Here is a 13,934-nt window from a genome sequence, read left to right as displayed (position 1 = left end):
TCAAGACGGACAGGTTTATTACTGGTCTCCATCCCCCCAAGGCCTTTGCCACCAGGAAGAAGTGACTGAAGAACCCAGGGGAGAGGGCCACCACCTGCTGGAGGGATCCCTTCTCTAGCAGAGACAGAACCTCCAGCCGAAGGGCCTCCACGTGACTGGGGTCCCGAGGCTGGAACGCCACGCTGTCGGGCTTCCCCGTCAGGGGAGGCTTCTCGTCTAGGAGGGGGATCCGGTAACCAGCCCTGAAGACTTGAACAGTCCAGGGGTCAGCTCCGAGAACCTCCCAGTCCCGCCAATGGTTCAAGAGGTAACCCCCCACCCGTGGCAACTGGCAGGGTAGGGGGCCTCAACTCCTACTTCTTCCTGGGGAAGCGGCCATTTCTGCCCCTCCAGGAAGCGGAGGGTCTGGCTCTGAACGAGGAGGAGGGAGTGGCAGGGGCTCTGGAGGAAGGCTGAGACCCCTGCGCTCCCCAACCTCCCAAGGACGAATCTTGGTTGTTGGGGGCGGAGGAAGCCCCGTTCCGCTGCTGTTGCCTAGCCTTGGGGGGGCTCCAGACCCCTGCGCTGCACCGGCTGTCTGAAGGAAGAGGCCCTGTACATGATGGAGTCTTGGCTGGCTTTCCTTCAATGCTCTAGGGATTCCTCCACCAATTGCTCCGGGAAGAGGGACTCCCTGACACCGGGGCGTTCCTCAGGGCCTTGGCCTCCCTATCCTCAGGAGTTTGGCCAAGACAGTGTCCCTCCTTCTTAGAATCCAGTAGGACCAATGGGTAAACAACTGGGTTGTAAGGAAGCCCACGGATTTCCCTCCAAACAGGACTGGATCCTTGAACTGGGCCAGCTCTGCCTCATCTTGAAGGTCGGGGTCCATGGCGAAACGAGCTACTGCCCTAGACCACAGGTCGAGCCACGAAGCGACATGGATCGAAGTCCACGCTGTGGCCTCTATAGCCATGGCCTCCTGCTGGGAGAAAGAGACAGGCCACAAAAAAATCACATTTTTTCCACAAATTTCAACTTAAATTGTGATCAAGAGAGTACTAATAATGAAAAATATTTACAAACCAATGCGTAATTTTCTTTATTTACATTAGAGGAAGACTTCTGCAAAGATTTTCTTCTCTCAACTGCTGCCACATTACCAAGACAGCAAACACATCAGATCACTGCTCTTGCCCTTGTGAAGCTCCAGTAAGATCCCTTCTCCCAAACAGACTTATCTCAAACCAAAGAGGCAAAAGAAGAGTGGAGACAGGACATGATGGAGAAGAGTCCAACATTCCAATACTAGAATACAGTCCTCAGGCTAGAGCTCCTGGTTCTCACCTTCGTTAGGGCTCACTGTACAGGAAACTTCCAGTTATATGTGGAAGCACTGAAGGCTTTTGCACCCTGATTCTTCTCACTCGACCACAACAACTACGCGTTGGTTACCCATGCACATTCGTGATGTGGAGCGGCTTCTTCCCTCCATTCTGCAAGAATTTGCTCAGAGCGGACAGTGGGTTGTTTTTAAGACAACCAACTGCTTTTCCTCAATGCCTGTGGACCAAGTACACTAACAGAATAACGAGAGGTTGAAAGGTGCAGGTGGTGCTGTTGGACTAAAGGAGAACCCCACAGCCTTTCGAAAGTGGATGCTGCACGTCCCGAGCAAGAACAACCCCTGAAAGAGTTTGAGGAGAACCTCTTCACAGAACAAAATGAAAACCATCTTCACTATGAAGAAGTCTTTTCTACACAGAAAAACTTCACATAGTGGGCAGTGGATCTTTCATAAACCATCTATGAAATAGGCAGCCCTTTCTTGCACAAATCTCCTGAGCTTCTCACTTTGGACACTTGTGATGTGTTGGATGAATCAGTTGTGAGTACAGTTTGCAACGTGGAGGCACTTGGTAAGCAGCAGTTTCAGGGCTACATAAAATCTGTGCTGCTGGAGTGCGGTGTGTCCATCCACGTCTCGGTCAAGAACAACTCGCTGCCACTGTTCAGGTCATCAGTGCCAAATGTAAAGACAAAACGATCAGAGAAGACTGCAACGCTGAAGACTGATGTGGATCTCTTCTCCCATTTGTACATTGTGGCACAGCACAGAGAAATGGATATGGACACTTTTTCATGCATGAAAACAACAAATGTCCACCTGCCCTTTCAGACAGAGGCAGATTGCGCCTGGGGACGAAGTTGGACCAGATGACATGCCTGATGAAGGCAACACAGATGGAGGGTCAAAGTTCTGCTGATGCAGAGTTGGGTGATGAGGATATTGAAGCATGCCTTCAGGGTGTTGCTGAAGCAGAAGAATCTGACAATTGTCCTAGTTTGGAAGTTATTGGCTGTATTGGAGAAACCAGCATTAGAAGTAGAACCCCCTAGTACCTTTAACATGAAAGTTGCAGATGGTGCTGCTGTTGTGCACTCAACGTAGATATTGTGTTTCTCCCCACCCTCAGAAACCAGCTGGAGAGTGCTCAAAGACTGGACGTCGTTTGGGACATGTATACAAAGAACAGCATCAAGGAATCGACAAGAGATAAGAGGGGAAAAGGAACACGCAGAAAGGTCAAGGGTCAGAACAAGATTCCTGTAAAATGGTGTGACTTTCTCAGAGGTTCTGACAACAAGCAGGAACTGTTTGAATTCCTCTCAGACAAAATTGCAAAGAGCAAGTTTCCCCCAGAGAAGGACGTCATCACCACACGTGGTCGGATTGTCATGACGGTTTTCGGGTAAAACAATTAATAAACGGTCCTGATATAGCCAGAAATAGAGTTCTTCCATTTAGGATATCACCAACCCCTCCCTGGAAATTACCAGATATATCTTTTTGTAAATATTTTATTGGTATAAAAAAGAACATGACTGAATTAGAAGCCAGGTCTCTCTTTCATGAACATGTCGAAGAACATAGGGAATCGACTTTTATATATACAGATGGCTCCAAATCTGATGCTGGCGTTGGATTTGGAGTATATAGTGGTTCTTTTAATTGTAGAGGTGCACTTCCTCTAGTATCTTCCATATTTACTGCAGAACTATATGGCATATTAACCGCTATTGAGAAAATAGCATTAAAAGATGAGGGCAATTTTACCATTTTTAGTGATGCAAGAAGTGTCCTTCAAGCTTTAGAAGTTTTTAATTCTAGTAACCCTTTGGTTTTAAAGATTTTAGAGTGGCTTTTTATTATTGGTCTGAAAGGCATAACAGTTAGATTTTGTTGGGTTCCGGCACACGTAGGTGTGTGTGGAAATGAGGAGGCAGATTCACTGGCAAAGAATGCTGCAGCTGAGTTGCTAGCAAGAAGGTATCCCATTCCATGTAATGATTTTTTACCTACAATTAAGAATTTTATTTATAATAATTGGCAAAAGCATTGGGAAAGCTTAGCTGAGAATAAGATGAGAGAAATAACAAATGTTATATTCCCTTGGAAATATAACGTGATGCCCCGAAAGTGGGAGACTACTCTTTGTCGTCTCCGAATTGGTCACACTCGGATGACACATGAGTTTTTGCTAGCTGGCCAACACCAACCATATTGTGACGACTGTTTGATACCCTTGACCGTGAAGCATTTGTTGACTGAATGCCCCACTTATAGCACGGAAAGAAATAGATATCTGTTTGAGGCTCGAGGTGAGGATGGCAGGTTCATCCTTACCAAGATTCTTGGACATGATGTGTCATACAATGCAAGTGGCATTTTTAGATTTATTTCAGAAGCAGGTCTTCTGAAAGCTATTTAACTTTTACAATGATATATTTGCTTTTATGGTTTTAATTGCATATAATTATATTCTTTATTTATAATAAACGATATCGGCGTCAATGACCTTCGATGTCAGGATGCCAGAGAACTTCCAATCATTCATTCATTCATTCATGACGGGGTCAAACCACAGTATGGGGCAATGTGATCACGAAGAGGTGGACACTCATGTTGTCCTTCACTTGCAAGATGCTTTAAAGAATGGCTCTGCAAAATGCTTGGTGCTCACAGTTGACAATGATGTTGTCGTCATTTTGCTTGGAAAGTTCTACCATCTCAGAAACATGTGGCCTTTGGAGTAGGGAAGAAGTTTATTTACATCGACATTAATGCTATTGCTCAGGCCTTGGGAAAGGAGAAGTGTGTGGCATTGCCTGCATTTCACAGTTTTACTGGTTGTGACACTTCATCATCTTTCTATGGAAGAGGGAAAAAACAGCTTAGGATGCATGGAAGTGCTATCCTAGGGTGACAGATGCCTTCATTCTGATGGCAGAGCATCCTTACACTCCCATAGACATTAATGTCAATCACTTCAAGCACCTGGAATGCTGCACAGTTGTGTTATATGACAAAACCAGCCAGCTGGAGTCTGTCAAAAGAAGCATGCAAGGAGCTGTTCTGCCAAAGAAGCAATTCAATGGATGGCATTCCACCAATGCAAGATCACTTACTGCAGAATTCAAAACATGCAGCCTATCAAACAAGTATCTGGGTCACCTGTGATCAGTCACCGCAAGCAGCACCTTCTTCAGAAAACTGGGGCTGGACAAAGGATAAAACCACCACATCCTGGGCTCCTGTGTGGACAACCCTTCCAGCAGCCTCTGCAGCTTGCTATGAACTGGTTAAGTGGGTATGTAAGAGTGACAGTGGATGTAAAAGATGCTCTTGTGGAAAGGTTGGAATTGGATGCATGCAGCTGTGCAAGTGCACATGTAACAAATAGAGAAGAATGTGTGCTTCTCTGAACACTGTTCAAGAGTAAGAAGTGACACCTTATTCATCTATGTAGTACTTGTTCATGTCTGTGCTGAAAGAACTGATTATTTGCTAAGTTTTTCTTCAAATGTGTACACATGAAAGCATAGCTTGTAAAGAAAGAAAATTTCTTAACAGAAAACCGTTTTTCAAAAAATTTCTTTTATTTGCCCGCAACATATATACTGAACACTCAAAATACTGACACAAAAACATGTTGGTCCATTTGAAAGTGAAAAATCAACTCAGCACCATAGAAAACCTGTAAAACAATTCAGATTTTGTTCAAATGATAAGTCTATGGTGGAAAATGAGAGTTTGTTGAACCCCGCGAACAGCATGGTCAAAAGGGGCATGGCTTCTCAAAGCGCAAAATGATATTTTCATGATAAAATAAAGTTTCACATATACTTACCGAACAGTTACATAGCTTATAGCTTCTTACCTATGGCAGTCGAAATTCAAATTGTTGGCGCCAGCGGCGTTGCTATCGTATAGGTGATACAAGACCCGCCCACATCCGGGAACCCTGGGTACTGCTAGCCTTCTACCGTCAATTTTCGTTTAGCCGCCACGTCCATCTGTGGGGAGGTGGGTGGGCTTTGATTATGTAACTGTTCGGTAAGTATATGTGAAACTTTATTTTATCATGAAAATATCATTTTCACATAAGTGACTTACCGAACAGTTACATAGCTGAATCCAAACTACCCGGAAGGAGGGTAGATGGACTACATAAAAATGACAGTAAGACCACATTAAACAGCAAATGTTGCAGTACCCTACCTTGTGAGAGAGCAGCTGCAGTAGAATACTGCCTCTGGTTGGCGCTCTCATCACTCGTAGGAGACGTGGCAGTATAGGCCAGGGTCGTTCCTACTTAGTGGGATTTTGTAACCATGGACAAGACCGTTGGTTGACAAAATATTAAAAACAGATAATGCCCTTGCCCTGGGCTTCTTCAAAAACCAGATAAAAAAAAAACAACAGACCATCACCTATACCAAAAATAATGACATACTCAAAAGTAATAAATAAGATCTGGAGGTTCTCCAAAGTACTATGAGCCTCTAGTCTGCCCACGACTCAACAACCTATAACAAGGCGAGGAGACAGTAGAGGATAGAAAGTTCCCCTATGTTTCCTTTCCCAACACCATGCCCGCTACCGACAAAGGACCCAATTTACAACAACTATCATAGGTAGCCTCTACATTCTTCAGGTAAAATGAGGCGAACACAGATCTCGATCTCACCAAAACGTAGATTGAGAATCGAGGAAAGCGGACATATTGTGCTTGAAGCTTAAGGATGTCGCCACTGCACGTATTTCATGTGCTTTCACCTTAAGCACATTTAGAGTCTGATCTTGGACTTGAGAGTGTGGACTCCAGTATCAGACTTCTCAAAAAGAACGAAATAGCGTTCTTGGAGAGGGGTTTTGCAGAATTCTTAACCGAACACCAAAGTCGGTCGGAATTACCTCTAACGGATTGTGTCCTTGACAGGTAACATTTCAGAGCTCTGACAGGACATAGTAAATATTCTTCGTCCATCGGACCCACTATATTAGATAATCCCTTAAGTACAAAAGATTTAGGCCATGGGTTAGAGGGAGATTCGTTCTTTGCTAAAAATTCGTTAACAAAAGAACAAACCGCATTACGATTTTTGAACCCCACCTCTTTGTGGATGGCTTGTAACTCACTCACTCTTCCTGCTGTAGCCAAAGCGAAGAGAAAAAGTGCCTTCCTCGTTACATCTCTCAAAGACGCTTCACGAAGTGGCTCGAATCGTGAAGACATCAGAAAAGTTAAAACTACGTCCAAGTTCCAGTCCACACCATCCTTCTTGGATACTTTTACTGTATTAACTGATTTAATTAAATCTCCAATATCCTGGTTAGAGGAGATGTCAAGCCCTCTATGCTTAAACACTGAGGACAGCATAGCTCTGTACCCTTTAATTGTCGATACCGACAAGTTCTTAACTTCTTTAAGGTACAGCAAAAAATCAGCTATTTCTGTCACAGAGGTTTTAGAAGACGAGAAATTATGTCTTCTGCACCACGTCCTAAAGACTCCCCACTTCGATTGGTAAAGCTTGGCAGAAGAGCTTCTTCGACAGTTAGCAATAGCCTCTGCCGCTCTACGAGAAAACCCTTTAGCTCTGACGAGTTTCCAGACAGTCTGAACCCTGTCAGTGACAGAGCGGACAAATTCTGATGATACCTGTCGAAGTGGGGCTGTTTGAGTAGCCGAGGATACTGAGGAAGAAGTCTGGGATGGTCTATAACCAACTTGAGAAGGTCTGGAAACCACTCTTTCCTGGGCCAGAATGGTGCTACCAACGTCATTGACACATTTTGATGTGAGAGGAACTTGTTCAACACCTCTCTGATCATTCCAAATGGGGGAAAGGCGTAAACGTCTAGACCCGTCCAATCCTGAAGCATTGCGTTGGTCTTCCAAGCAAGAGGATCTGGAACTGGGGAACAAAAGATCGGAAGTCGATTGTTCCTCGACGTGGCAAACAGATCCACTGCAGGTCTTCCCAAAGTTTCCACAGTTCCTGACAAACTTTGTCTTGCAATGTCCACTCCGTGGGAAGAACTTGGTTTACTCGACTGAGTTCGTCCGCCAATACATTTAACTTCCCCTGTACAAACCTCGGAACGAGGGAAATATCCTGATCTTGAGACCAGAGAAGGAGATCTTCTGCGACTTTGTTGAGGGAGAATGAATGGGTTCCTCCCTGATTCCTGATATAAGATAGAGCGGTGGTGTTGTCGGAGTATACTGCCACTCTCTTTCCCACGACCAAGAAAGGAGCGAATGCTTGCAGACCGAACCAAATCGCCTTCAACTCCTTCATGTTGATGTGATTCAACCTCTCTTTCTCTGACCATAATCCTGAGATCTTTTTGGTCCCTAGGAGAGCTCCCCAACCTCTGTCCGATGCGTCGGAGTATAATTCTACGTCTGGGTTCCTTAATGTCAGGGAGAGACCCTCTTGCAATCTTTCCCTCGACATCCACCATCTCAAGTCGTTCTTGATCTCTTCCGACACTGGGAACGAATACGTGTCTGGTTGAGACTTCCGACACCAACTCGCTTTGAGATAAAACTGAAGAGATCTCATGTGAAGACGACCCAAGTTTACAAACGTCTCTACTGATGATAACGTCCCTAGAAGACTCATCCATTCCAAGGCGGAGGAGGACTGACGGTTCAGGAATTGACTCACTTTTTTGAGGCAAGATTCTATTCTTTTCGGGGACAGAAAAACCCGAAAAGTCTGAGAGTCCAGAATCATCCCCAAATAGGGGATCTTCTGGGACGGCACTAATTGAGACTTCTCCAGGTTGATGAGAATTCCCAATTGACTCGCTAATGACAGTGTCTTCCGTAAATCCTTCACGCACTGTGTCCTCGAACCCGATCTGAGAAGCCAGTCGTCCAGGTAAAATGCTGCATTTATGCCCAACATATGCAGCCATTTCCCCAATGGAGCAAGAACACGAGTAAATACTTGAGGGGCCGTCAAAAGGCCGAAACAAAGGGCTCTGAATTGATACGTCCTCCCTTTGAACACAAATCTCAGGAACTTCTTTGAACTTTGGTGAATCGGGACATGAAAGTAGGCGTCCTTCATGTCCAGGGACACCATCCAATCGCCTGGGCGAAGTGCCGACATCACAGAATGATTTGTTTCCATATTGAACTTTGTCTTCAGCACAAAAAGGTTCAATGCGCTTACATCTAGCACTGGCCTCCAACCTCCGAGGCTTTGGGAACTACAAAGAGTCTGTTGTAGAATCCCTGAGAACTGTCGAGGACTTCCTCTATTGCTCCCTTCTTGATGAGTGCATTGACCTCTGCTGCTAAAGCCAAAGCTCTCTCTGATCCTGGAGAATATGCTGTTAAGCTGATTGGTGTATCGGAGAGAGGAGGATCTAAAACAAAAGGAATCGAGTATCCCTCTCGAAGAACTTGAACTACCCATTGCTCTGCACCTCTTCGACTCCATTCTTCCCAAAAAAGATGGAGTCTTGCCCCTACTTGCACGTGAAGGAATGGCTTCTCACTTGTCCGAAGGTTTGGAGGGAGGTTTCTTTGAGGACTCGTACTGTGGACGCAAATTAGTCCTGGGTCGTTGCCACTTAGGTTTATTCCCTCGAAAGGGATGCTTCTGAAGAGGAGAAGACTTAGCTCCTGTCGGAGTAGGCTCTTTCGGATGTCTGGAAGACTGAAGAAGGAGATCATTAGTAGATTTCTTTTCTAAATCCGATAGAATTTGTTGAATGGTTTCTTCAGGGAAAGATGAGATTTACAGAGAGGAGCAAACATGAGAGCCGACTTCTGGTTATTAGTGACTCCTTTAGACACGAAAGAACACCACCTTTCTCTCTTCTTCATCACTCCCATTGTGAAAAGGGCTGCTAATTCTCCTGAACCATCTCTAACAGCCTTATCCGCACAGGACAGAACTCCTAACCAGTCTGTGGCAAAATCTTCTTCTAAAGACTGACAGTCTTCAATCTTGCGAGCTAAAGAGGCAATAGTCCAGTCCAAAAAACTAAATATCTCAAATACTTTAAAAATATTCTTCACCAAATGGTCCAGCTCTGAAGAAGAAACAAAATTTTAGCTGACGAAAAAGCTGCTCTTCGTGTGAGTCCACTAAACCGGAGAAGTCTCCCTGGGAGGAGGCAGACACTCCCAAAGAAGGAACTTCTCCAGTTGCGTAGAAGCGATACGCTTTACTCTGAAGCTTAGAAGGTGGGAAAGCAAACGAAGCCTTACCTGTTTCCCTCTTCTTAGAAAGCCACTCCGTTGACTCCTTGAGGGCCTGCTTCGAGGACTGAGAAAGAACCAGTTTAGGTAGACACGAATACGCTGTCTTCCTATCTTTAACGAACATTGAAGGCGGTGAAGACGGAGAAGCAGGTTCAAAGTAATCTGGATAAGTGGACAGGAAAAATTTAAGAAGACTCGAATAAGCCGACGAATCCTTGTCATCTTGATCCAAAGCTTCCTCTTCAGACTGCACGGAAGCAGAGTCGAAATCAGGCTTATGTTCTACCCCGGTGGAGGATTTCAACAAACTCATAAGATCCTGGAAATGCTTCTTAAATGGAGCTAAGGTAGAATCGTCTAACACTGTAGAAGTCGATGGTCTTTCAGTCGAAGAACGATTCTTTCTAACAGGTGAAGTCTCCGCACCACGAGTCGACACAGGCAAACAACCAGTCGAAATTCCTATCGACTCACGGCGAGGGGAGTCGAACAAAGACGAGCGAATACGCTTCTCTGGACAGTAATACGGAGTCGAACGAGGCGACCAAGCCGAAACTGCGACCGAGACTCGCTTGGGAGAGTCGAGCGATCGTGAATTATCACGAAGTTTAGTCCGAGAGCCATTGCTTTTAGCCGAAAAATGCGACTGCGAAGGAGATTCGCTAAATATCACATCCGGAGCAAAACTACACGAAGGTTGAGGACTCCAATGCCTCTTAGACTTCTTAACAGGAGTCGGTGACGAATCACCCGCAAGAATCGAATGTCTTTTTAACGGTCGAGACACCAAATCACTTCGCCTTTTGCGCACTTCCGAATCAGAAGACAGACGAGAATCACAAACACTAACACCTTTCCACATCTTTTTGGACGACACCCGCGAGTCATCGGAGTCGACAGCTGACCGTGGGCAAACTCCCCCAGACTCCTTCCGACCTCCGGTATGCCTTCTCCCGGTTGTGGGGGAGCGGGACAGTGACCTTCGTCTGGGAGTCGAAGGGGAACGGACAACCGCCTCCTCAGGCGCAACATTAACACTTTGCACTGCACTAGATTTCACTGTACTATCTACGAAAGCTTTAAAAGACATTCCTAACTTCATAACTGATTCAGCTAACACTTCGAACTTATTTTTAATCCATCTTAGACTCAAGCAAGGCAATGGTGTTGGGTTCGGAAACATGGGCAACTTGAACAGGGGTAATCAAAGGAGAAGTAGGAGGACTATTAATTGGAGAAATATTCTCTAATAAAGGAGAGGCAAGAGAAGACTTATTTGTCTCCGAAGGAACAGGAGTAGTTTCTAACCTATTCTTACTACTAGCCCTAAGAGCTGCCTTCCTCTTCCTATCTTTCTCCATTTTCTCAGCATGCGATCTAACCGCCTTCCATCCCTGTTCATCCAATTCTTTACATTCATCACATGTCACATCCATACCATTACAATTTTGTCCTCTGCATTTAGTGCACTTAGAGTGCGGATCGTGACATAACTTAGCTAATCTTGTTTTGCAGCCAGCGCTGCAAAACCTTACAGCAGATGAACTAGAATCTGACATAATTAGCAATAATGACGAAAAACTGAATAGAGATAGCTAACTGGCAAGAAAAAACCAAAAACTTGTACATCACCAAACCAAAACCAAAATCCAAAATGGCGACGCAGGAGACTGCAGCGAAAATCTCACAGGTGTTACCCCGTGAGCGGCAGAAACGAAAATTGACGGTAGAAGGCTAGCAGTACCCAGGGTTCCCGGATGTGGGCGGGTCTTGTATCACCTATACTTAAGATAGCAACGCCGCTGGCGCCAACAATTTGAATTTCGACTGCCGTAGGTAAGAAGCTATAAGCTATGTAACTGTTCGGTAAGTCACTTATGTGAAAACTAAATTTTAAATATCCATGACTAGATTTGTTCATTAGGGTATAAAGAATTACCATACAGTGTCACACTTATGTCCGGCAGGTCCCCACCATTTGAGTAAGCTGCCCCACTATAGCCCTGCCGGAAGCAAGAAAGCATAAATCATGTTAGAATAGAATTCCTTCGGATCTCTCCTGTGGTGGTCCTTATTACATTTTGTGTACAAGAGGGTGAAGGAAGGGGGAAACAAAGCAGAACACACAAGCAACTCATGGTGAATGAGGACCCCAAGTAGTTGCGTGATTCAATACCCCTGTTGTCCATCTGTTCAGAGCCACCCAAAGGATGTCTGTGCCCATCCCTATCACCCCCTTGGTTTCCTCCAACAGCTTCTGATGTTCCAGTTTTTCAAGCATTTATTGGCAAACACATATGTATGTAAACTACTGCAGGGTGCAGTTACAGACAGGGACCAAGTATATTTATGGCATGGGTGCAACAGCACCTATACGTACTGTACAATACCTGGCATTGCACAAATGCATGGAGATATGCCACAGGCCTTAGGAACAAGACTACAGGTTGCCAACCCCCCGTGTTACACACATTGCCCAACAGGTTATGATGTATAATAGCATGAACAAAGTGGCAAATATCTCCACTTCTTCAATCAAAAGGCATGGCCAAAAGTCATCTGGGATAAGCTCAAGCAAATCCTAATCATCATGGAGGCCATGCAGGAAAAAAGTCAAAGATTGCATATGCAGCTGCAGAATCTCTCCACGGATGAAGGCATGCTTTCCTATAAAGGTTGATTATCCAAAAGGGTTTACAACTGTTAAACCTGAGAAGTATGCTATCAAGTTTTATTATAAAGGTTGATAATCCATAAAGGTTTACAACCCCTAAACCTGACAAGTATGGTATCAAGTTTTATTTCTTGTGAGACTGAAAGTGGATACATCCTGGGCTTGCACATTTATCAAGGTGAGTTTTACACACACTATGGCACAGTATACTTCTGTGATATGTACTGTATTTAGAATTGTGGCACATTATATGAATAAAGGATACCACGTCTTCATGGACAATCTAGGATTTTGTAGCCTTTCTGAGGAATTTCCAGAGAACAGCATAAACACTTCTTGCACCTGGCAGTTGACAACAGGAATATCAAAACCACAGCAAGCTTAATAATCCAAGTGCCTCAGGACACACTAAACTACTGCCACAAAGGGAATACTGTATGTACCTTTGTGATGTACTGGCAGGACACTCAGCTCACTAGTATGATCAAGAATGCTCATGGTGCAGATGTTGATAAGTATGTGCACCACAAGTGAGTACAGAAGGAAGGTAAGTCAACACTACAATTGTCTACCTTGTAACATCTGTGTGATAGAACAATACATCAAGTATTAAGGACACCAATAGATTTGATCAGAAGAGCTAGTAACACGGCCTCACCCAGAGGAGTGCCAAGTGGAAACATTAGTTGTTGCTTCACCAGGTCCACTTGTTGCTGCAGAATACTACTCATATTTTACCTGAAGCACAGCAAGGATGCTTGAAAATGACAGTTGGAATTTCAAAAGATGGCACGGGATGCACTGCTTTACTCCAACATCAATTTTCCTCATGCTTTTTCCCTGCCTGTTGATGAGCAGGCTTACTATTGCCCTCCTGTCCACCAAGCCTGCCCAGCAGTCCTTTCTGTCAAAGATATAAACTCTGATGGCCCTGTTGTGTTGGAGAGAGAGATGATGGGGATGATGAATTCATGCCAATCTTCCTCAGGAAAAACCATCATCCAAGAAGAGGCAAAGGATCTTGGATCCTTCTGAACATCTGAAGACAGCATTAGTTCCTTGTGTCTAAGAATAGCTAATGCCAGCAGGAAGAAAGACTTCTCTGTGTGCTACAAGAGTGGCAAAAGAAGAGACATCTCATCTCACTGCAATGCATGCCAGGTGGCCCTCTACATGAGGGCGACAGCTTTAAGAGGTATCAAATTTTCAAGAAGTACTGGTTAACATCATCTTCAAGAAGAAGTTGGCATGGCTAGCCATTGTAGCTACCTATTTGCAATTTCTTTCAGCCATTGCAGACATTTCTTGGCTGTGTTTACCTGTTTGTTGTAAATAGTACATCTTACTGCATAAACCAACAGCTAAGATTATCACCATTTTCAATAAGTGCCAGATATTTGTTACACATATACAAGAATAAAGAACTTAGGTCAAAGACATTGTGCTGGGACCTCTGAGGTCATTCAGCGCTGAAAGGGAAATTCAGTTTAGAAAGGTTTGAAAGGTGTAACAGGAAGAAGAAAAAGAATATGAATGGATGTAGAGTAAAAGGAATGAAAGAGGTTGCATCTAGCAGCCACAGGGGAGCTGCATAAAACCTAAGTAACGCCTACAGTGCACCACATGATGTGCACTGACGGCACTACCCCTCCACGGGGTTTGCACATATATAACATATATGTATATTGGTTTTGTATATACTTAAG

At 44.5% G+C, this 13,934-nt stretch overlaps 1 protein-coding gene across 1 annotated transcript in view; it reads right to left on the bottom strand.

Annotated features, from left to right (window-relative positions):
* Window positions 1–13,934, bottom strand: part of LOC135202169 (steroidogenic acute regulatory protein-like) — a 321,018-nt gene that overhangs the window by 66,745 nt on the left and 240,339 nt on the right.

This window comes from Macrobrachium nipponense, chromosome 30 (assembly GCF_015104395.2).
Source record: "Macrobrachium nipponense isolate FS-2020 chromosome 30, ASM1510439v2, whole genome shotgun sequence".
Taxonomy (NCBI): Eukaryota; Metazoa; Arthropoda; class Malacostraca; order Decapoda; family Palaemonidae; genus Macrobrachium; species Macrobrachium nipponense.
Note: the sequence above shows the minus strand (reverse complement) of the source record. Positions and strands in the feature narration are given on the sequence as shown.